The sequence below is a fragment of the Pleurodeles waltl genome, chromosome 7, assembly GCF_031143425.1.
Source record: "Pleurodeles waltl isolate 20211129_DDA chromosome 7, aPleWal1.hap1.20221129, whole genome shotgun sequence".
Lineage (NCBI taxonomy): Eukaryota > Metazoa > Chordata > Amphibia > Caudata > Salamandridae > Pleurodeles > Pleurodeles waltl.
In genome coordinates, this window is record NC_090446.1 from 1,375,269,860 (window position 1) to 1,375,293,503 (window position 23,644).

General features: G+C 41.2%; 1 protein-coding gene across 1 annotated transcript in view; it reads right to left on the reverse strand.

The window, feature by feature from the left end:
- Positions 1 to 23,176, reverse strand: part of NTF4 (neurotrophin 4) — a 108,074-nt gene extending 84,898 nt beyond the window's left edge. Inside the window, exon 1 of the mRNA XM_069200860.1 lies at positions 22,310 to 23,176. The gene's annotated coding sequence lies outside the window, so the exon portion shown is untranslated. The remainder of the gene's footprint in view (positions 1 to 22,309) is intronic.
- Between the last annotated feature and the right edge of the window lie 468 nt (positions 23,177 to 23,644).

The window sequence follows — 23,644 nt, forward strand, 5'->3', positions numbered from 1 at the left end:
AGACTGTTCAACGTCATTGGACACATGGTGGTAAACTTAAAGCCTGGAAAAAATATCAACCAAGAGATAAATCTAGATCACCCATGAAACCTTGATCAAAGTTGAAATATTAATCATAGATGATGATGCTTTACCTATTTCCTCCTTAACATATATTTCATTACATGACCATATTTGTTTATGATATCGGATATTTTATTTTACACTTGAAATGGCATTAACATCCTCTTTTCTGCTCACCTTTCCATGACACATCGGTTTATCTCCCCAGATTAAAGTTTTAGTTGTTAACTATACATAATTGTCTTATCACTTGTGTTGGACAATTCCCTTTGTATTGATAGTTCCGGTAAATGATCATTTCTTATTTTGATTTCTTATAAAAGTTTAACTGATTTGAGAATTCACTCCTAACATTCATACATACTGACACATTTGGAACTTTATAATCTTCTACTTTGTTTTCTTATCTTTATTTTTTACTCTTTCTTACCATTAGAACTTGGATTGATATTGTTCTTCTACTCTAAATATGTCAGTTTATAAGTTGAAACCCTTGAATGTTATACCCCTGAATGTTAATGGTTTGGCGCATTTTATTAAGAGAAAGAAGATAGTTTATTTTCTTGGACAACAAAAAACAGATATTGCCTTATTGCAAGAAACTCGTCTTAGTGAATCAGAAAGCGAAGAATTGAAAAGAGATTGGATCGGTCAAGTTATACATGCTAGCATAGCCCAGAATAACTCTAATAATGATGATACACCTATTCGGAAGTGTGGAGTAGCTATTCTTTTTCATAAAAACTTACCATATAAAATTATCCAAACTTGGTTAGATGATGATGGCAGATATGCATTTGTTAAAATCTGTGTTAGAAATTCTTTTATGATTATAGGCACGATATATGCACCCAATGATTTTAAAACGATATTTATTTCTAAGATTAGTAGGTTATTGTCTTCTTTTGGATCTACACGAGTAACCGGGGGAGATTGTAATGTTACTATAGACCCATTCATTGATAGATCGGGCAAACCAGACATTTATCATATAAGTGACAGACATATCGTAAAAGATCTTATAGAAGATTTTGCATTGCAGGAACCATGGCGTTTGTTACATCCAGATGATAGAGACTATACGTTCATATCTTCATCACATTTAGTCCGTTCTAGAATAGAATATTTTTTAACTTCATCCGCAATGTTACAATCAATAACACATGCAGGAATTATTCCTTGTAGCCTTTAAGATCATGATTTAATAGATGTACATATTAATATTGGATTAACACAGATTCCTAAACCTAATTGGAGATTCAATATCTCTTTATATAAAAAACACCACAAGCCAAATTAAACTTATGTCAGCATGTTGAACGATTCCTTGATGAGAATAAGGACTCAGTCACAGATGCTGATGTACTCTGGGGAGCTGGCAAAGCAGTCATTAAAGGAATGATTATGAGAGACTCATATATTCTTAAAAAACAACTGAATAGTGAAAGGATATTACTGGAAAAGGAGGTTATATCACTCTTGAAAGATTACAGTAAAACCGAATCTCCTGAGATTTTAAAAAATCTACTTTCAGCCAAATTCAGACTTAATAATTCATATACTTCTCATGCCGAAAAATGTCTATTTTTAATTTGCCAACGTAATTACGAAAGGGGGGAGAAAGCTGGAAGACTTCTAGCATATCAACTACGTCAACAGGAATCCTCCAGTACGATACCTGCTATTACAAATTCTTCAAATGATTTACTTACATTACCAACAGATATAATGGCACCATTTCAGACCTATTATGAAACACTATATACATCACTGAACTGTGAAGATACTGAGGAGGAAGAAGACTTTTTCACAAATTTAAAGATCCCAAAATTAACCCAAGAACAGAAATTAACATTAGAGGGGCACATAACAACGGAAGAAATTGTAAAAGCTATTGACTGTCTAGCCACAAATAAAGCTCTCGGGAAGGATGGTTTTCCCATCAAATTTTATAAGATCACAAGAGCTCAAATAATCCCATCATTAAAAACTTTTTTTTAACAAAGCTTTAGAAAAGGGTAATTTTTCCCCAGAATGTTTAGGAGCACGTATTACTGTAATTCTTAAACGTAAGACCCACTAGAATGCTCTAGCTACAGACCTATCTCCCTAATAAATTCTGATATTACAATTCTGACTAAAATTCTTGCGAATCGGTTAAATTCAGTCATCATATCACTTATCCATTCATCTCAAGTCGGTTTTGTTCCATCACGATCCTCTTCAAATCATCTTCAAACTATTCTACATTTATTATGGCAACAACGTATAAATCAGAGGAAAATGTTATACTGTCCCTGGATGCAGAAAAAGCTTTTGATAGAGTAGAATGGGGATACCTATTTCAAACCATGATTCAATGGGTATTGGTACTGACTTTATTACTCTAACTAAGGGAATGTATCAATCCCCAACTGCCGCGATCACTTGTAACGGTTTCACATCTTCTTATTTTAAATTCTTCATGTTACCAGACATGGATGCCCATTTTCTCCATTGCTGTTTCTTATTGCTCTGGAACCTCTAGCTATTGCGATTACACAAAATGTTAATATACAAGGTATTGCTACCCCATCGGGAGAGGTAAAAGCTTTTTACTATGCAGATGATATTTTACTTACAATATCTAACCCGGACTCTTCGGTTAAAACCTTGATTACCCTTTTAAATCAATTCTCGATATTTTCCGGAAATAAGATTAATTGGTCTAAATGTGAAGCCCTACCAATGAACAATAATACTACACCAGCCTCACTAGGTAACTTCCCATTTAAATGGAAATCTTCACATTTTAAATATCTTGGGATTCTACTTAATACTGGGTTGAAGAATATTATGATGGACTATTTGAATCCTGTCATAGATAAACTTAAAAGAGATTTCATAGGATGTTCTCAATTAAATCTATCATTGTGGAGTAGAGTACAGATTATTAAAATGAATACAAGTCCAAAATTCAATTACGTGTTCAGTATGCTATCACTCCCACTTACTTCTAACTTTTTCAAAAGTACTTCATCTTTGATAACCCGCTTTATTTGGGGAGGAAAAATCCCTTGTATAACTAGTTCAAAATTACATTCATTTTCTTTAAAAAGCTCTCACATTTAGAGAGTTATTGGATAGCACATCAGTTATCGCATTCAACATATATGATATCCATAAATGATAATACTCCCTTAGGGGTGAAATTGGAACCATTTTTATTGAAAACTGCTACTCCCATGGCTATTTATTATACCAAATGTCCAAAATATTCACAATTCTCAAATCCAATTATTTATTCTTCTCAATTAGCATGGCAAAATCCCATAAAATTATAAAATGTAATAACTATATTCACGTAGATGCTCCACTTTGGAATAATTCTGCAATTATTTATAACGGTAAAGAACTTGATTGGTTTGTCTGGAGAAATCATAAAATTAATACTCTATCGGACTTATACACACAGAATAACTCCTTGAAATAATTCTCACAATTGCAAGAGACGTATAAACTTCCAAAATCACAGTTTAATAATTATATTTTTATATTTGATATTGTCCATTCTAAACTCCAAAACAAACTTGAATATAGATCCTATAATACAATCATCTATTGCTCGTTATATTTATATATGGAAAATGTTCATAGGCACGATATCTGGTATATATTCTTTACTAATCGATAGATCTTTTTCAGATGATACATCTGAAACTTTAAAAACACGGTGGTCTACACGACTTAATACTACTTATTCAGATAAAGATTGGGCTAAAGTTCTGGAGAATTCTAATCAGGACCTTTGTGATGTAAGGTTAAAATGTAATTACTTTAAAATACTACATCGGTGGATTGGTCATCTTCTAAACTTTACTCTGCTAAACTTAGTCCAAACTCTCATTGTTGGAGATGTCATCAACCTAATTGCGATATCGTACATATTTTATGGGAATGTCCCGAGATTCAACAATTTTGGATAAAAATAACAAACCATTTAGGAAAAATAGTACCTAATATCTCATCTCAATCACAAGATACTTGTGGAATGGGTAGAACTTCTCCACAAATGTTCAGATGGTTATCTACGGCAATTAGTCTGGCAAAAGTTAATATATTAAGTTTTTAGAAATCTAATGTTTTACCAATGGTCCAATACTGGTTGAAGGATATGTTTGAAATTGCACAGTTTGAAAGAGTGATATATGAACTGAACGACAATTTAAAACAATTTGATAGTATCTGGGGCTCTTTCCTAAAATAATTGTGTTATTTTTATTTTTATGATGACTCAATGACAAATACTTCATTTTTAGAACTTATTCATCAAACTATTATATAAGTTTCTTGTAATCTTAACGGTTGTCAAGTTCTTTTTTCTTTTCTTTTTAGTATGTTCTGGGAAAGTATATTGAAACAGAAAATTGTTTAAATGTTTCTTAATAGTATGTTGTGTATTTTCTTTCTCTTCCTCTTATTTAATACAGAATGATTATGGAAAGTCTTTATTGGTGTACTTGGTCTTCTTTTACTATATATTGTACATTTTATACAGTCAATGAACAATTTATGTTTATATTTGTTTATAAAATTAATAAAGAATTGAAACACCAAAAAAAGTCTATAACGTAACATAATATAACCACAGTTTCTTTGTAGAACGGATCCTTTCAATAGACCACGCAGTGCTGATGTTAGTTATTTGACTTTTCTGCACTGTTCTGGCCGCCTCTTCTAAACAGCATGCTTCTGCAGTGGCACATTTTCAACACCCTCTTTCATGGGAGGGTGGCTTTATTGCAGGTACTGGCAAAACATCCAACAGAGTCGGGATCACTTCCCCTTGCACAAATCCTGGTGCCTTGGCAGCTGGGATAAATATGTGCACATGCACTGCCCGTCAGTGTCCTACAGCGATGTGGGGAAGAGCCTGTGTGAATGACGTTAACAGACCATTCAAAAAAGAGGTTAGCAGATCTTCCAACAAAGAGGCTAATAGACGTCTCTCCCCAGAAAGTGACGGGAAGAAACCCCGTCTCTTCTACTGGAATTCAACACTGTCGCCACTGCTAATCTTGCTTATGCTGGTGAAAGAGCACTTATAACTGTCCAAAGGAGGGATGCACTTTTGGCACCTCTCATTACCTCAGTCGTGCTCACGGTTCTCAGACCATTGAGATGGAAAGCCATTAGTAAACACACAAGCCTGTCGTGTTCACAGAGGCAAAAATCAAAAACCTACAGAGACCTATTATTAATTAAATATAAGGCAAAGATACACGCCGTCCAGAGCCATGCAGGGGACATTCCAGCAGGTTTAATGTAATAAAACTATGTGCAATCGTGTGATGTAAGCCTGTGCACGGACTAAAGTTGAGAGCACCATGCCACCACTGAATCAACCTGTGACTTTTACTGTTTCCGCTACATATTGCCATGTTTTAATGTATCTACACCTGGTGGCCCGTGAACCAGAAACTATAAAGTGCCACCTCTGATGTGCCGTCAAGCACAGCTAGGTCGAGGAGCTGTTAAAGTATTCTCCACGGCTGGCTCTGGGAAACTCCCTGGTTAGTAGCAGTGTGGGTCACATGTTCTGGTACGCCATTTTTTTTGTATTGGGGGAGAAATCTATCGATAAGTGGTACAGTAACAACTCTTTGTACCAAACTTCGAATGAAGGCGAATTAGCATAAAAGCAAATCCAACTTCAGACTGACTGCACTGCAAAGCCAAAGAGATTACCTGAAATTCACAAAGATACTCAAAAGGTAAGTGACTTCTAGGTTGGGGGAATATACTTCAGTTTACAGCCACCAAATTCTACAAATCTATTTTAGCAAAGATAAAAGTCATCAGAAGCCACCTACAGTTTAGGAAGGCTGAAAAGGTCTGGCTGTTCCCCATGATGATGCAATGATGAAAATAACTCACTTAATTTGGGAGCACCTACCAGACCAACCTAAAGGAATGCTATTTTAGTACCACCCTAGCCTGTAGGACATTAGATGCACAGTCTGATCTGCTATTAGAGAATTGCTAAAGTACTCTAAGCAGTCCTTAATGGCTCATTCTGCCACCCGCCCAGGATTCATATATCCAGAATTCGTATATGGCCTACTCCACATAGATACATCAGAGCACATGACGAGGCACTTATCTTCAGCTCTAGAATGAAACATGTTCCACAAGCAATCACTATAATGCTCACTTGCATGGGTGGTGTCTCTACCACTCCTGCATTACCTAAGTCATCTGCACTTCCTTATCGCATCAAAGAAAATATGCTAAGAACAGCAGTATGAGGCAGCTAACACTCAAGGTGGTTGCAACTGCATATGCATCGTGGATTTCTGCATGCCTTCATGATCACTTCTATTCTCACATACTCCCTAAGACCTGCATTTGTGCAGCCCCTTGTTTGTGGCAACATTGATCTAAACACTTTCCCACCTAGGCCACAATCTGGTGACACACACATTCCTAGTTGCTTCAGCCTCATGCCAAGGCCCATTGACAAATCACAATAAGAGCACAACTCAGGTCCTAACCCACGACACCGAAATACATACGCCCGTATTTATACTTTTTTTGCGCCGCATTTGCGTCGTTTTTTGACGCAAAAACGGTGCAAACTTGCAAAATGCCATTGTATTTTGTAGGTTTGCGCCGTTTTGCGTCAAAAAGACAAATGACAAATGAGGCGCTAAAAAAAGTATAAATACGGGCCATACATTCTTCAGTTCCCACCATAGCACTGCCGCAGCGGAGCATGCTACCCACCCAGTAATAAGCATTGGTGCGCAATGTTCAATTGCACTAAAACAATACATGTAATCTCTTCTAAAGGAAAAAGCAAATGAACTTTCAAGACCAACAACGCCAACATCAACTGCCTACAACCCTGCAACTGCTCTAAAAGCGTGGGTTCTCACACCTGCCGACGGAATTTTCATCAATTGAAGATCAAATAAGCATGACAGCCGGTTTTTGTCCCTCGCTGTGCTTCAGGGTTGACCTTGTACCCAGGCACCTCTCTTCTACACCCTCTCCCATCCCATGAAAGCACACTGATATGCAGAAGGAAGGGCTCACCAGGGCTTCATTTGGGTAGGGATTAGAGGGGGGTGGTGCTACAGAGCAAGAAGAAGAAATGCAAGAAAAGTAAGAAACAAGGCGAACGAGAAACATAAGGAAACAAAAGGAGTGAAAAGAACCCACGAAATTAAAGCTAGAAGGTTAGTGTTGTGAAAACAGGAGCATGAGGTAGACTCCGAATTTGCCAACCATGGCCTTGGACAGAGCTGGAAAAATCTAGGGCCCCTAGCTGTACTTCACTTAATACAACAAAGGTGTCATATGAGCATCTTGCTCAATCCAGTACCTGTGTTTGGATGTGGTAAAACGTATTTTAACCTCATAGTGCAAGCATTGACAAACCCCTTACATAAATAATGAAACAAAGATAACACAATTATTTTCTTCCATTTATTTTTTATGTTTTATGGGGTTTTCTTTTATCGGAATCATTAATAAGGATGTCTGTAAATAAGCCACTAGTTTTATCATCCGATCACACGTTGATAACGGTGTATATTAGTCTGATGTTTAAAACACCTCCAACCACAGTATTGGCTAGTTTGCAAATTCTGTAATGTTTTTCTGCTTCAGCAGATTCCGTCTTTTAAGCTAACATCTTATAGTAAGATTGTAGGTCTAACCCCATACCAATAAGTCTATACACAAAACTTTACCCTAAAAACAAACTTGATGGCTAAATTGCCAGGATTAACTGACAGCAAGACAGTTGACACGATTTGGGATCACTTGGCTTCTATGGCTGTGTGATCAGCGATTGCACCTTAATCGTAATTTCTGCACTGTCAAAGGTTAAAAAAAAAAAGAACCGAAACCTCTATATGGTTTCTGATCTGTGATACTGAATAAAGTGCAAGCTCTCCCCAAAGATACTGCTTCCCACACAGACTACCTGTCTTCAGATCGTTAGAAACAGTTTCCAGTCCTGGAACTTTTGTGCGCTAGATTAATATACGTTAGATACTGTCGTCTTGTATTACTTCAATTCAACTAATAAGACCAACACGCCTGAAATCATCGACGTGCAGGTGAAATGTTCAGGACTGGTGGCTGTGTGCATAATAACCTGGAGTTTGGTGGTCACCCTAAATCCTACCCAGCGATACTACACGTGACTAAATTCTATGTTATTACTTATGTTGTTATATAGCACGCGTCCAACAATTACTTGCCCACTTAGCGCGTTTACTTGCGGATGCACATGCCTGTGGCTGGGAGTTCACCCACGAAGGCTCATTCATAGGGCTGCCCATGGACACTCCATGCTCCCTATAGTGAGGATGGTTTTATGTTGGATGCTAAGATCTCCCTGCGATTGCACTCTGAAAAGGGTTGTCTCTGCTTGGTGTGTCGCTGGAAATCATTTGACCCTTCTAAACCATTCCAGGTGTTTCAGTGCATCTCCTTGGCATCTTGGTAGCAATTTTGCAGTACAGGGTACAACTGTACTTTTTTGTTGTTGCTGTTAGTGGAATGTTTTGTGGCTGTGTGTCTGTGGCTGACTGGATTACACAGAGCGCCTAAATTGATTCTATGCTTCGACTTTCCTTCTTGAAACATCACAGAGACAGGTATCTTCTAACTCAAAGTGACCTGGCCAAACGCCCAACCAGTCCTAGGTTTCAACCAACAGCACTACGCCTCGTGGCACTGGGGCAGCTGGCAGCTAAGCAACTAATCCACACTAAATTATCCGCACAGAAACTATCATGACTACAAATTACGAAGGCTGGACATTTTATCCCCTCCCTGAACCAACCATGAAATGTGGTGTGAGCTGCTTTCACGCCAGCCATTAACCATGCATATTGTTTACTTGTCTAGGTGTTAAGGTTCTCCTGCTCCTCTTACATCACATTTGGCAACGCGCTGGATGAAGTAACCAAGATCTATTTTTGATCCCAGCAGTTCCCCTCCAGAACCTTGGCAACGATGGCAGTGCCATCACCCTCGAAGGGATGGCACCACTGCCAGCATCTGTTCATTTTTAGTGCTCACGTGAGAAAGCGCATGCTCTGTTGTCTACAATACATTTTGTTAGCTTTCAAGGGGTTTCAAGCCCACCCATATCTCTGCTATTGGGTTATTCAAATGTTTTTTAAGCCGTGTTGTAAATCAGTGCGACTGCTGTGCAGCATGGTTCAAAGTAAAAATTTAAATAAAAATCGTCATCATGAGACATGCGTTGACCCTGTCGTAGCACTTTTTGGGTTACTTTTAGCCATGCTGCGGTACAGCATGACTAAAAAAACATTGACAAGACCAACAGATATTGGCTTTGCCAATGCTTGTTTATGTCGCGATTGATTTACTACTACGCGCTATCCGACAGCCTCTGGACTGGTGACAATGCATCCAGCTACTGGAGTGTTGCTTCATCGCCTGAGCTGTGTTCGGAGTCGGTACATCTCATGACGCGGGCACGGCGCACAGGGACACGGACTTCGAGAAGGACAGGGCCACTAGAGACACTGGCATGTCGCCACCTGTTCATGACACTCCTCGGAAGCTCTCCGAGCCAAGGCGCCACGCAAATACCACCTAACAATAATGCTAAAACCTTGAGTAGTGACCATTTCTAGGGGCCACATCTGCAGCAATGTCTCCAGCTCTGGAGGCTGTACGTGGGCCATGGTGTCCAGAACTGGAGGTCACGTCCCGAAGCATCTTGTCTAGTCTGGAGACTTTATCTGCGGAACGAAAAGACAGACTCGACACAGTCCAGACAGGCGACAAAATGATCCTATAATAAGAGGTCCGTGTAAGTAATATGAACACATCGGAGGAAAGAGGGAGAGAAAGACACGATAAAGACTCAAATTCCCTAATCAACACAGAAGAAGATTGGGCATCAGGAGGCTCGACCTTGATACAATAAACATATTTATTAGCGCGATAGTAACTTAGTGGCATTCACAGCACTCCCTGCAGAAGTGCTGGACACAGGTCAGGTAAATGACACCAGTGCTCGCAACTGGACCTGTGAAGGGCAACTTTGCACTAACGTTTCCAGCTGTCGACAAATATGAAAACAACACGCGTGAATGTCAAAAATAAACTGGTGAAAGGTGTTTACCAGCAGTGCAAAGCTGCCCACCACTGAGGCAACGCACGGGATCACGAAGGTAAAGAGCGCAGGTGTACTGAAAATGGAAGAGTAGAGCTGGAGACCCGTTGGACTAGTGGGCAAAGAGCAGGCAGGACATTAGCAGCCTGAGTTGACAGAGCAGGGAGTAGGCCGCCTCAGTGGGCCCAGCAACACATATCAGCTGACGCATTGGATGCCTCTGTGCCCGGGGGCGTGAGGGCACACAGGGTACCCCCAGGTGTGCCTCAGTGAGCGGGTCTGCCCGGATCCCCCACACTCTGCTACGGCAGGCCGGCTCTGCACAGTGGTATGTGTAGGTGCGTAGGCAGGTTGCGACCTGCACAGGGAGCGAGCCGGTGCTGACGAGGAAGACAGAGGCACACCGATCTACACACCAGGGAGAGTTTTTAAAAGATCGGTAGGGCTGGAGCACAGTCAGTCACATTTCGGGCTCACCTCAAAGAAACGTTCGGTTGTGGCACGCGTAGGTGGCATCGGTTTCCTATTTGCAGTGGGGCTGGGGTAGACTCTCGTACATTAACTTTTATTTATAAAACTGGTTAGACTGAAGTAAATTCAGCACGCCAGACTCGCAACTGAAAAGACAGTAGAGCTGGGCCAAAGTCAGGGGGCGAAAGGCAAGAAGACAGGGTTGTTCCCGGTACTGAAACGGGGAGTTTCTTAGAATAACTATGAAATATAATAGTGAAATAATGAAATGAAGAAGGGTGGCGACTGGGCAGTATGAATAAAATAATTATAAGAGTGATACTGGGGTAGGGAGGAAGGAGGAGATGGATGAGTGTGACAAATAAGAAACGAAAGCAAGGAAGTTAGTGAAGCTTGGGAAGAAGGAAGGGAAGCAAGTCAAGAAGGGTGAAAAGTATGGTGGGCGAGGATGTATGTTGAGCAAAGAACGAAAATGTGAAAGAAAGGAAATAATGCGAAGGAAGGAAAATGCAAGAGAAGAGAGGTGCAAAGGAGGGGGAAGGAAACCAGGCAGAGGAAAACAAGGGAAGAGACAAAAGAAGCAAAGAAGAAAGAAGGAATGACGGCTGAAGAAAAATGGAAAGAAAATAGAAATAGGAAATAGAAAAAGAGAGGCGGATATTGGAGGAGTGAGACGACACAGGACAGGGAGAGACACGGACGGTGGCCGCGGAGCGGAAGAACAGGTGGGAGGGGCGCGGCCGGATATCAGGTAACGAGGATTCGCATTCCAGGGGGATTTAACAGGCACTGAGGTGTACACCCGCTGGGGTGCTCTGTCCCGCACCGGACCCGCGCGCCCCTCCGCGAGCCTTCGCTGAGGGGTAGCCCCAGCCCATCTGATTACGGGAGCCCTCCACGTTTTAGGGTCAAAACACGCGCTTGCAGCACACAACATATTTGTGGTATCCTCGTAAACTCAGGCGTTCATTTAATGGCGCTGAACGAAGTCACAACCGAAACAGTACGAGTCCCTTAAACACATAATACACACATGGGGTTGCCGCCATTAAAGTTAGAGGATCCTAGCCGTAGAGATGTTACTGTTTACGACAAACAGCACCCATGTATGTTTTTAAGCCTAGAGGGTGCAGAGTATCTGAACTGTGTGCCAAAACGTTAGCTCTGTCCTCATGGAGAGGTTTACTCAATTACAGCTCAACCATAATATCAAACATTTCTAGGGCGCTCAGAGCCCCACTCAGCTTAGGACTCGTCTTGATCGCTGCCCTCGTTCTTGTTGGAGCTCAGCAGATCGGTGGCCTATATTGACCCATCTCACTCATGGTAGCGCTTGTACTCAACTGGAGTTTTAATCCCCAAACTCTTAAATTGTGAATTGGTAATCATATACAGGAAAAGGCACACATATCCACGACGTACAACCTAGTCTCTAACAGGTAAAATGTCCTACCTGTAGAGTAAGGGTCTGATTTAGAGTTTGGCAAATGTCCCGTGCAAATCTATATTTAGAGTTGGGAGAACCACCATGTTTCTTACTCGGACTTTGGGCTGCTGGACAACTGTTCAGGACTGCCAGGGAAGGAAGGCCCGTCGCTACTAATCACAGGCAAGAAATTACCCCCACATGATGGGATAAAACGCCTAGCATCTCATGGACACTTGTTTTTCAGTACAAAAATCCCACTTTAGGATTTTTTTTTTTTATTTTGTTAAACAACGCTTTGCTGAGCAGGTGCATTAAACAGGGTGCACTCTCAGAAGAGTACCAGTACCTCCAAGTGACGGACTATCTGCCATACTGTAATGAAGGTCTAAGTACCAAACTGGAATACCATGTCCAGGGAAACCCTTTAAACCCATCCTACAGGTGTATGCCGATCAGCAAGAGTCAATATTGTGCTTAGTCCTGCTTCCTTAAATTCAGTCTAACTCTAACTTCTGCCTCTAATTTTAGTTTCTAAGGTCTCAGGTAAGATTTACATTTACCAAAAAAAAGGTGGGATGCTTCTTAAGGACACAGCAGAGCTACTTGAGAAATTTCAGGCCCAAACGTGGGAATTAACATTACAGCCTGCCTCAGAGGGTTGTACCGGTTGCTGTATGAACATTCCCCAAGATGCATACAAAATCAGTGTATATGAATGACTGCTATATGTTTTATCAATTCATTTGTTTCATAGCTGCCACGCAGCACCATGGAGGTAAGCAGCTGGGCGTACAAGAGCCATAGGAGTAATCAGGAGTCCAACTGGATGTAAGGTGAAAACAACTATCTGGCACTCCTGTAATCTGTAAGAATTGCAAGTGTATGCTGTGTAATGTTATGTGCACTGTTGATGTCTGCTATGTGATAGCCAATGTTATTTTTATTTGATATGTGGACTCTAAAGGGCTCATTACAAATCACAGGGGAAACACTCGGGTCATGTACACGCTCTATAGAACTCTTAAACCCTGCACATTTCAATTTTGCACACATCGGAACAGGAGAAAACATAAGTTATTAGAGTCTTTTCACCCATTTATCGATCTACAACTTAGACTCGTGTGGTAATTGAACACTCAGTAAATTTCGCACTCTGCACACAAACTGCAGGTGTTGTATTGAAGCTCTAAATTTGAGCGGAACTAAGAAGAATCCCCTATGTAGCCAGACGAATGTTAAAGTGCTGTCAATGTACATTATGTTACATATCTTATAGGTGTTGACGTGGTCTGCTAGTAATGTTGCCAAATACAATAATAATATATGCCATACTTTAGATATTGTCAGTGATAACTGTCTAAGCACAGCATTGTATTAACATTATGGGGATTGACAACGTATGCTATGTTATTGTAATACCTAGGTATGTCAAGTCATAGGCATTGCTGATGCACGTTTTTAATGGTAGAAACATATTTAACTTATGTTATAGAAGGTGTAGGCATTGTCAACGCATATTACCTTTGTAAGGTTGGCATGTATGCTATGTTATACATATTTTTAATTTGGCATCTTCAATTTATGTTTGCCTGGCATTGCTGGTATTGTTGAAATCTGCTGTAAGGACTGCCACTGCAACTTATTAATGTTAACATGTATCTTTGAAGTGAATTACATTAGAAGAATTGCTGTTCTACGGTATTTCACATTCAAGCTTATCTTTATAAAAATTGTCAGTGTGTGCTATATTATAATCACCATGCGTGTATCTCATAGCCATTGATAATGTATAGTATCAGTGTTATAGCTACTGTCTGTATAGGTGATATTTTGGAATTTTCCATGGATGACTTCTAATATTAGAGGGATGATCTGTGTATTCTATAGGCATCATCAATGTATGTAACTTAATGTTATAGTCTAATGCCTCATGTTGCGTGGTCACAGTATCACTGATATATATTGTAAATGGTGAAAACTGAATATGCTGTGTTATTAGCCTCTTTAGATGCTATCTAATGTTAGTTATGCTCCATGTGTACTATTTCATATTTGTTGTACATGTACAACGTTAAATCTTTTATGCTTTAAAGACCTGTGCAATGCTAAATGCATTGGTGTTGAGTTATATTGTTTGCATCTTTAATGAATACTTGTGATAATCTTTAATGCAATCAATACAACACAATTATGCATGATATGAATTTCCCATATATAAATTCATAAAAACATTACTGGTGTATGTTATCTAATATTAAAAGCATTGATGGTGTATGTTCTCAGAAACATTGTTGTCATACATCATGGAACAGGTATCTCTGATATCTGCCATTTATTTTCATGGTTGTTGTCAATGTAGTTTTGTTATAGCCATTGGCAATGCATGCTGTTAGTCTTTACTCACAATGTCAATTCTAATGTACATTATGTCATAATTTACACATTGCCGATGTACATTATGTAATTGGGACATAATTGATTCGTCATCCATGCTATTCTGTTCTAAGAATTATCAGTGTTTATGTTTTAATCTGTTTATTGATTTTATCATTTTGATGCAAAATTTCAACATCAGATACTTGTGTTTGTCAGTGAAACAGAATGTACAGATGCATAGTAAGTTAGTAGTAACTTCCAATGTATTGCAGGGGCTTAAAATAGATAATCGTCCAAAGTGAGAGTGGGTGGCACATCCACACAGAATTAACAATCATGTGCAACAATTAGTAACAATTGAAAAACAAACCTATAACTTTGTGATTCTGAAGTACTACCTAATTATGTTGGGTGCTTAAGGCTGTCTCAGCTGTTAGTGAGATAGCAGATAGACATGGGTGGAGACAAGTGCCTATGTTCCTCTACGCCTAGTTATAATTGGTTCTTCATGTCAGAAGGCTTGAAGTTCAGTAGGAGTTCGTTCCATAGGCGCACAAGGGGTTTACCACCGAGCCCTCTTCGATCCCCCGCATGCAATGCTAGGCTTTCGGATTTGTCTCCCCTGCAGAGATCATGTCTCTAGTTGTCTAGGGGAGGGGGCGTTCTGGGCTTCCAGTGCACGCACTATGCACTGGCTTTTTGTACACTTCTTTTCTAAGCAAGCAACATAAACTAACAAAATGGAATGTGGAAAAATACCTTGTAGTCAGGTGGGAATACATCATCCAGATTATTTTTGTTTCATGTCAAATGCTTGTTTATTGTATGCTAATCTGATCTTCGATATATGTTAATAACAATGTTTGATGCATGTTATACTACAGGTATCAAGTAATTTTATTTATGTCAGAGAAATTGTCAGTGTATGTCCAGCTGTATCTATGAATGCCATGTTATTAGCATTGTGTTGATGTGTTATTAATGTTACTAGTACTGCTAATGTAGGTATGCTACACTTGGTCCTATATGGTATATTGCAATACCTGCAGCGCGGATGTTGTTTTAGGTTCTGTCAGTATGCCATCTCATGTTATTGGCATGTTTTATTGAATATTACCTCACCACAGAGACATATTTATTGTCATAGCTGCAGAAACAGACATAAATAATGGGCACAAGGTATACAGGGAGCTCCTTCTCTCTAGTCCCGGGTCCACCTGTAGGCCTCTCTGTCCTAGAGGTGGCATATCCCCGGTTTGCATCATTATTATCTGCCCCTTGTCTGTCGGTCTGTATCTCTCCCTGGTCCAGTTTTACCTGTAGCCTTCCCTGCAACAGGGGCGGTCTATTCTCTAGGTCTACCAATACTTTATATCTGCCCTTGAAGATGTAGATCCTCTCTCTCACACTTTGAGCCCTGTTCCAACTGTAGCTTCCCCTGCCCCAAAGGTGGTTTATGCCCTATGTCTTCCATTATTATCTCCCCTGAAGAGGTATATACTCTGTCTCTCTCTCGCTCTCCCTGGTTCACCTGCAGCCTTCTCTGTCCCAGAGGCGGTCTGTCCTCCAGGTCTACCAATACTTTATTATCTGCTCTTGAAGATGTATATCCTCCATATTACTCTCTCTGGTCACAGGTCCACTTGTAATAACCTCTGACCCTGAGTAAGTTTTCCTTCTGTCTCTCTCTGATGGTTACGTTCATATCTTTTTCAGAAGTTCAGCCAATCTTCTCACTATTCTTTGGACCCAGTCTCATAGACAGCCCCTGAACCTTAAAGGGGCCCCACTTAGCCTGGGCACCAGTTGTTCTGCACTTTCTAAATGCATTGTTTTCCGGCTGCCTTTCATCTTCAACCCTATCTGAGGTGATTGACCACAGGGGCGGGCGAGGGTGGGTCCCAGCTCCAAGAACCCCAGCGGGCCCTGCTACATAAAACTGACGACTGAATAGAAAAGTTTCTATTCTGCTAGCACCAAAGATGAGAAAAATAGAGGACGTTTCATCTTTCACATGAAAACTTAATAACTCTTGAACTAGGGGGACGGGGGACAGATCATTTTCCCTGGCCCCATTCAACCCGAGGGGAGCTGTACAAAAAGAGATGAGTAAAAAACACTTTTATATGTTGCGAGGAGGGGAAAATGCACGCTTCGCCCTTTTGATGTTAACTTTTTGTGAACTCTTGTTTTTGCAAGAAAGAAAGGGGCAATATTGCTTGTAAAGTGTATCAGATAACATGGCATCTCTCCTCATAAGCGAACCTTTAAGTAATGTAATCTGTGCATAACAGACCTCTAGGGTTACCTGTACATTCGAGTGTAAGGCTTTTTTTTCTTTTCGCTTTCACGGAGGGAGGGGTAAAGTGAGGGGATGTAGTGTACCTGGGCAAGGGGGATAAACGTTATGTTTTTTCACATAAGGGCGGGTAGAGAAAGGATATTAATCACAGGCAGATCAGAGGAAGACATTCCGGCCCTGAAAGACAACTCTTCGAGAACTGGGAAATGTCTTCTAATGGCGTACGAAAAATGCATGTTTGTTTTCCAGTAACCAAGTACTGTATTTGCACAGGGCCAGGCATGCTGTGTATCACCTGTGGCGATGTTTGAGCTGGTCAGGTGCAACTGGTATGCTCCCCTCCCCTTTCTTATTTATCTCTGTCATTCTTTCGTTGTTTATTTTTAATCACCTCTGTCAAACGTTATCTTCACTTCCTTATACATTTCAACTTCGCTTCGCATTTCCAGACCCACTGTCTTCCCGTTATATACTTTTCACAATTCTCTTGTTTATGTTCTTCTAGTTTATTCTGTCATTTTCCTCTCTGTTTTTGTTTTTCGACATACATGTTTGTTTTTAATCATGCACTCCTATGTGATATCCCGCCAGTGTTGGGTGTTATCGCCTTTCTTGCTGCCTCTTGTGTTAATCGTACTTTCCTTATCTTCTTTTTCATTTTTTTTTGTTGCTTCTCTCTCTTTTTTGCTCCTGTTTCATTTATATTTGTTTCTCGTCCCTTCTTCACTGTCTTTTATAACTGTTACTTTTCATTTTTCTTGCTTACTAGTTTTCTCATTCATATTTTCTTTTATGTCTTGCCTTTATTTATCTCTAATTTTCTTCTGCTTTATATACTTATTTTTTTTCCTACTTTCATTGTTATCCCAAATCCCTCACTTTTTCTATTCCCCTTCTATCTTCTCAGTTGATGCTTTTTTGGCTTTGTGAAGCTTCCTTCTCTGTTCGTTTGTGATTTTCTTTTTCTTTCCTACCCTATTTGTTTACTTCCCTTCTCTTTGTCAACGTTTCTTCCTTTTCTTCCTTTATTATGTCTACGGCTTTCTTTTCCCATTCCTCTCATCTTTAATTAATCCCTTTCTCAATACTTTTTTTTTATGTTGATACATCTCTTCTGTTCACGCTCTTTTATGATTCCTTTCATTGTTCCTCGTTCCTTTATGTGGTTTGTGGTCATGCTGTTGTTTGTGGAAGAGAAAAAAACCGAGTCCAGATCCCAGCAACACTTTGAAAATACTTTAGAGCCTGCGCCCAGGCTAAGTTCCTTGGGGCCATATGTACGAACACATTTTCCCATTGACACAGAATGGGACAAACCCTTTGCTACATCTGGCCCTTGATCTCTCCATTTCCTGATTCCCTTACCTGCCCCAAACTGTGAGTGCTTAGAATATGTTCACCTCACCATAAAGCACTTCGTGTTAAAATGAAATCGATGTTCAGTCTTTCTTTTCTGTCTTCACTCTTGTGGATCCGTATTTTTCTGTTGCTGACTTGGTGTTCTCAAACTTAATTCTTCATAGTTGTTTTTCTGGATCTTTATTTCATTTTCCAAGGCTCGTTACCCCCATCCATTATTCTCTCTATTTGGAGCACGTGATTTTGTATAATTGTTCTTTTTTATGTTTCATAATTTACCCTCTTTGCGTCATTCATTTTAGTGCTAGTCCTTCTTCTGTCGTTCCTAATTTAGTTTTGCTCTTTTTCTGTGACATCTTTTTTTCACCCTTTTTCCTTTATTTTCTCTCTGAATAACCCCTTTCTTTTCCTTCTTTCCTGTTTTCACTTCTTCTTTGTTTCAAAAATTATCTCCAAGTTTCTTCTTTTTCTTTACATATAGACCTTCCTTGTTGTGTTTTCTTTTATCTTTTTACTCTCCTCTCTTGTTTTGTTCTTTACTTGTTTTTCCTTCTTACCTTTTCACTTTCTAGCTCCTATTCCTTTCTTACTTTTATTTTTGCCTTTATTTCTAACTTCCCTGCCATGTTTCTTTGTCTTAAGCTGTCTTTCTATTTCTCTTGTTGTGTTTCCTTTCTTTTCCATTTTCTTTATTTTTCCTGGTCTTCCTTTTTCTTCCAAACACTTTTTTCTTGATTAATCTTGTTTGCAACTTCTTCGTTCGGTTCTTCACTTTACTACGTCTTTTTATACCTCATTTCATCCTTTTCCTGCCTGGGCCTTTCTCTTTCCGTTTTATATTCACTGCCGTTCTCTTTCTTTCTTCTTTTCCATTCATCCTTTCGCCCATCTCATTCCTTCGTTCTTTTTCTTGATCTCTCTCTTTCGTTCATCTTCTCCTGTCTACTTGGTTTTTCCCCTCATATCGCTTCCCTCAAAGCCAGCCCCCCCTCCTCGAAGTCAGTTTTCCTGCTGCTGGTTACTGAATCCGTTCACCTCCTGTAACCTCTCCGTGTACCCCAATTTTGTTATTACAGAACCCAGCTCGGCTTCCCGCAGAAAAGGGGCCGTGGCTTCTTCTTGTCATACTCGAGACCTGGCCTTTGTGAGCGCATAAAAGGTCGTTGGTGCTCCGATTACACAGTAAAATGTCTAATTACGTTAATGTTCGTCCCCACGCGATGAACTCTCGTCAAATGGCCGATGCGTTATTGATGAAGGAGCTTCAGTTTCAAGGGCCGGCGACGGCAGGTGTGTGATACAGTACATGCAGCGCCAAGAAGCAGCTTAGCTAACAATGCATGCCAAGCAAACATGCATATTGACCGACAATCTGAGTCGATTGGGCAAATAAATAGTAGGAGCTTGGCGCACGGAAAAAGGCTGTGTAAGAAGCCCAAGGAGCACACAGACATTGCGACGTTTATGAATTTAGACATAAAGTTGGGTACCTCGGTATGCATGGAAAGGCTGAGGAGCTTGACCGGACTGACAGACAATGTGAGGGGCTGCGGCACATGAGCACAATACGTGAAGAATGAGTTAACCATGGAGAGACTGTGAGCAGCTTGGGAACAAGAACTGGCTGTGCGAGCAGCTTGGGGTACACAGAAAACACCCATGTAACGCACTTCCACCTAAGCATCTCTAGTCTGCTTGGGAATCGTGGGGAGCGTGGGATACAGGCGGCATGTGGAGCTTGAGGTACATGGGCTGACTGTGACGGTCTTGGTTAACAGAAAAGAGTGTTTAAGGAGCTTTGATGCATAATGTGAAGCGGTTGGGGCACAGACAAGCCTTTAAAAATCTTTGGACAGATGGACCCACTGTGTGCGAAGCTTGAGGCACACAGACAGTCTGATATGCTTGGTCCACACGGACGGTTTACTTGAGGAGCTTAGGTGTAAATGGTAAGATCTGAGACAAGTTTTGAGGCACACGGTTTGAGAAGATTGGTGCACATAGCCACGACTCGTTATATGGACAGACTGTGCCAGAAGCGTGGGCAATAGACAGAATGACCGAGAAGCTTGGGCACGTGGACAATCACAGCTGAGGCACCTGGAGAGACTGCTGGTGTAACATGGCCGCATGGACAGACTGCTTGAGAAGAACGGGGCACATAGATGGTTGGATTAGCATGGTTATATGGGGTGACTGTGCGAGGATTAATGGCAAATAGACGGCCGAGAAGCGTGGTATACACTGGCAGCTAAAATACAATATGGAACTGTTTAAGGAGCTTGAGCAAGATATAGTGTGTGAGTGAGTATTCTAGGGCGCATAAACCGTGGAGCTACATGGCAGTGTCTGCAGTTCGGGTGTGCACCCTGTATATTGACCCCTGAATATTGATGGGAGCAATTTGCTATCGATGACAAAATAACGAAAATGATAGAACATTTACAGGTAAGCTTAGAATGCGTATACCTAACTTCACATATATATACACCTATCATTGCGTATATCTGTAAGGTAAGTAGATGGTGAGTTAGGAATAGTAAACCATAAATTTATACTTCCCTATAAGCACTTACCTTTCGATATTTCGTCCCTGGTTATTTTTCTATCACAATATTTTGGTGTCCACATTCAATAATATAATCACAGATCTAGCCTTATTGATAGTGAGGAGCTTGGAGCTCTGGAACTGGCAAGCTGTATTAAGAGCCTGGCTAGCTTAAGGAGCTTGCAGTGTCCAAGTGATTCTTTAGATTCCAGCACTTTCAATCCACCACTTTCATATAAAGAAAACCAAACATATTTAAGCCAAGAGTAGGCTACATACCATATTCGTGTTATTTTACATAGTGCTGACATGACTTCAGGAAGAAGACTTCAGAGCACTCACCAGGAGGTGAGAGGGAGTGCATGCCACATATAAAGACTGGAACGCCACTGAGAGAGGCTGAGAATGTCACATAGAAATCATTGTGGTATCTCGATGTGGCAAGGATTGTCTGAGGAGGAGAATTATTTCATGGTGAGAGGAATGGAATGTCAGAGAGACCACTGTCATACCAATACAAGGCTAGGGCGATGATTATGATGTCATACATAGAGTACTGCAATGTCACTGTAAGGTTAGGATTGTGATGTCATGAGAATGATCTCCCCACCACAAAGAAAAACATTGTCTCATGAGAGGATTAGAAAATCAAGGAAAGAACTGTGATTTCACTATAAAGTTAGGATTATGACATTATAGAGCAGTGATTGTGTCACAAAAAGATGGTGATATCAAATGTACGATTGTGATGTCACTATAGAGCCAGAATTATGGGACAGGGTGAGCATACAACCTGACAAGAGGATCACAAGGCTCCCGATACAGATTGGATCGTCAAAAAAAGATCATGAATCTCTTATAAAGAAGATGGAAGATTGTGATGTCACCCTAAGGCAAGACTGATGGGACAGGCAGGGCATAAACTCACAGGCAAAGGGTTATATTTCTGTGACAAAAGGTTTAGACTTATCAAAGAAGGAACTGTGATGACACTATAAAATTAGAATTATGATATCATAGAGTCGCCGCTCTGATGATATAACATGGACGACTGTGATGTCACTATAAAGCCAGAACGATGGGAAGGGGGGTTATACTGCCCACATACATAAAATACATGCATAAAGTCATGTGTGAAGTCAGGATTATGATATAATAGGACGGTGATTGTTATATCACCAATAGATGATATCAAATTGAAGATTTCGATTTCACTATAAGGCCTGAATAAAGAGATAGGCGAAGATACAATGTCTCAAGAAGAGAACTATAAGGCTAGGTTGAGCAATACAGGTCACACATACATACTTACATATATAAGGTATGAATTAGAACATCAATGAAAGAACTATTATGCCACCAAAAACAGGATCATGATACCCTAGCGCCACTGTAGAGAGCGGATTATGATGTCTATTATAACGGAGCACCTTTCATGCTGCCCAGAGCGATGAAGCCAACAGTATGCAATATAATTACAAAAAAGAAAGCTCTCTCTTTCTCTTTCTCTCTCTCTCTCGGGGGAGGAAGACATTGATCTCATGCGGGAAAAATGCAAAACAGAGAGGAGCTGGGGAAAGCAGAAAGTGATAAACAGACTAGTCTGACACTTACCATCTGCCTGCGCAGAAAGGCTGCTCCGGGCTCCAGGGGGGCATGTGAACCTGGTGGAGGGGTGCACGGCAGGTCCGACTGGAAAATGGAGAGCACCCGGCTAACTCTCCCTGAAGTGTCCCAGGGCACGAGCCTCCCGCCAGGAGCCAAGGGTGCCACTGAAGCTGGGGGAGTGTCCCAGGGCACGAGCCTCCTGCCAGAACCCTTCGTTGCTGCTTGTAGGTCGGGCAGAGTTGCTGGCGTTGCTGGCACTGGGGTGGATGATGCTTGTCCTGGTACAGGTGGTACTGGAGCCAATGTGGGTGTTACTGATCCCAGTGCTGCTGCGGTTGATTATGGTACTGGAAGAACTCGTCGTGGCGGTGCTTCTGCTAGTACTGCAGATGCATGTGGTACTGAACCTTCTCTTGACAGTGGTTCTGGTATTGGTGATACTGGAGCAGTGGCAGTACTGGCCCTACGGACGTTATGTCTTCTTCTCGTGGGCTAATTTCAGTTGCACTCTCCGGGCTTCCCCCCTCTCCCTCAGGAAACCTTGGTGCCGAAGTTGGGGGACAAGAGCTGCGCTTTGAGGCTGCTCATTCTAGACGCACTGCTCCGGGGGGATCTCGGAGGAACAAGCGTTCCGGGGTGCTGCCAGGTTGAGGGCTCTGCTGGTGTAGAATTGGATCTCCCAACGAAGCTCGTAGCGCCGCGCCTGAATTCCCGTTTTCCTGGAGATGTTCCTGACCTCTTGCCTCTTGGATCTGATCCCTCTCGCCCCGCCGCTGGGGATGATTCTGTTCCCCTCCTGTCCCTTGGAGCTGCTCGCTTGCCCCAGAAGTTCGCTTTCCTCCGCTGCAGAAGCTCTCGCTGTGGGCAGAGCTCAGCACGTCCTGGTGACGTGTCCAGGAACCACCCCCTTCCGTGTTTAATTCTACAATTCCACCCAGTGCAGAACACCTAGGGGGCCCAGGGAGGGAGTCAGAGAGCGTGTACTATCCCATAAATACTAAGCGCCTGCCCAGAAGTGCTGGCACGGTTCCAAAAAGTATAGCAGCCCTTCTGGGAACTGCAGATACGGCCCATTTAAAGTACATAAACTCTCCCAAAAAAAGTGCCGCCACAGCTCCTATAATGGTGCATGAGTAATGCTGAAACTTGCCGGTGCTGTCTCTTTAGTAGCACAGCACTGATTCAGAGGGTGCCTTTGCTGTCACTCTAACATTTAGGTACAGTCCTGCAAAGTGCCGGTACATCCCTTTCACAATACGGAACTAACACCAAGAAGCGGTGCGCTGTGCATGTTGCTGCACGTACTGCTTTTATGCGCTGGAGCTGGTAGTTCTACTCTCC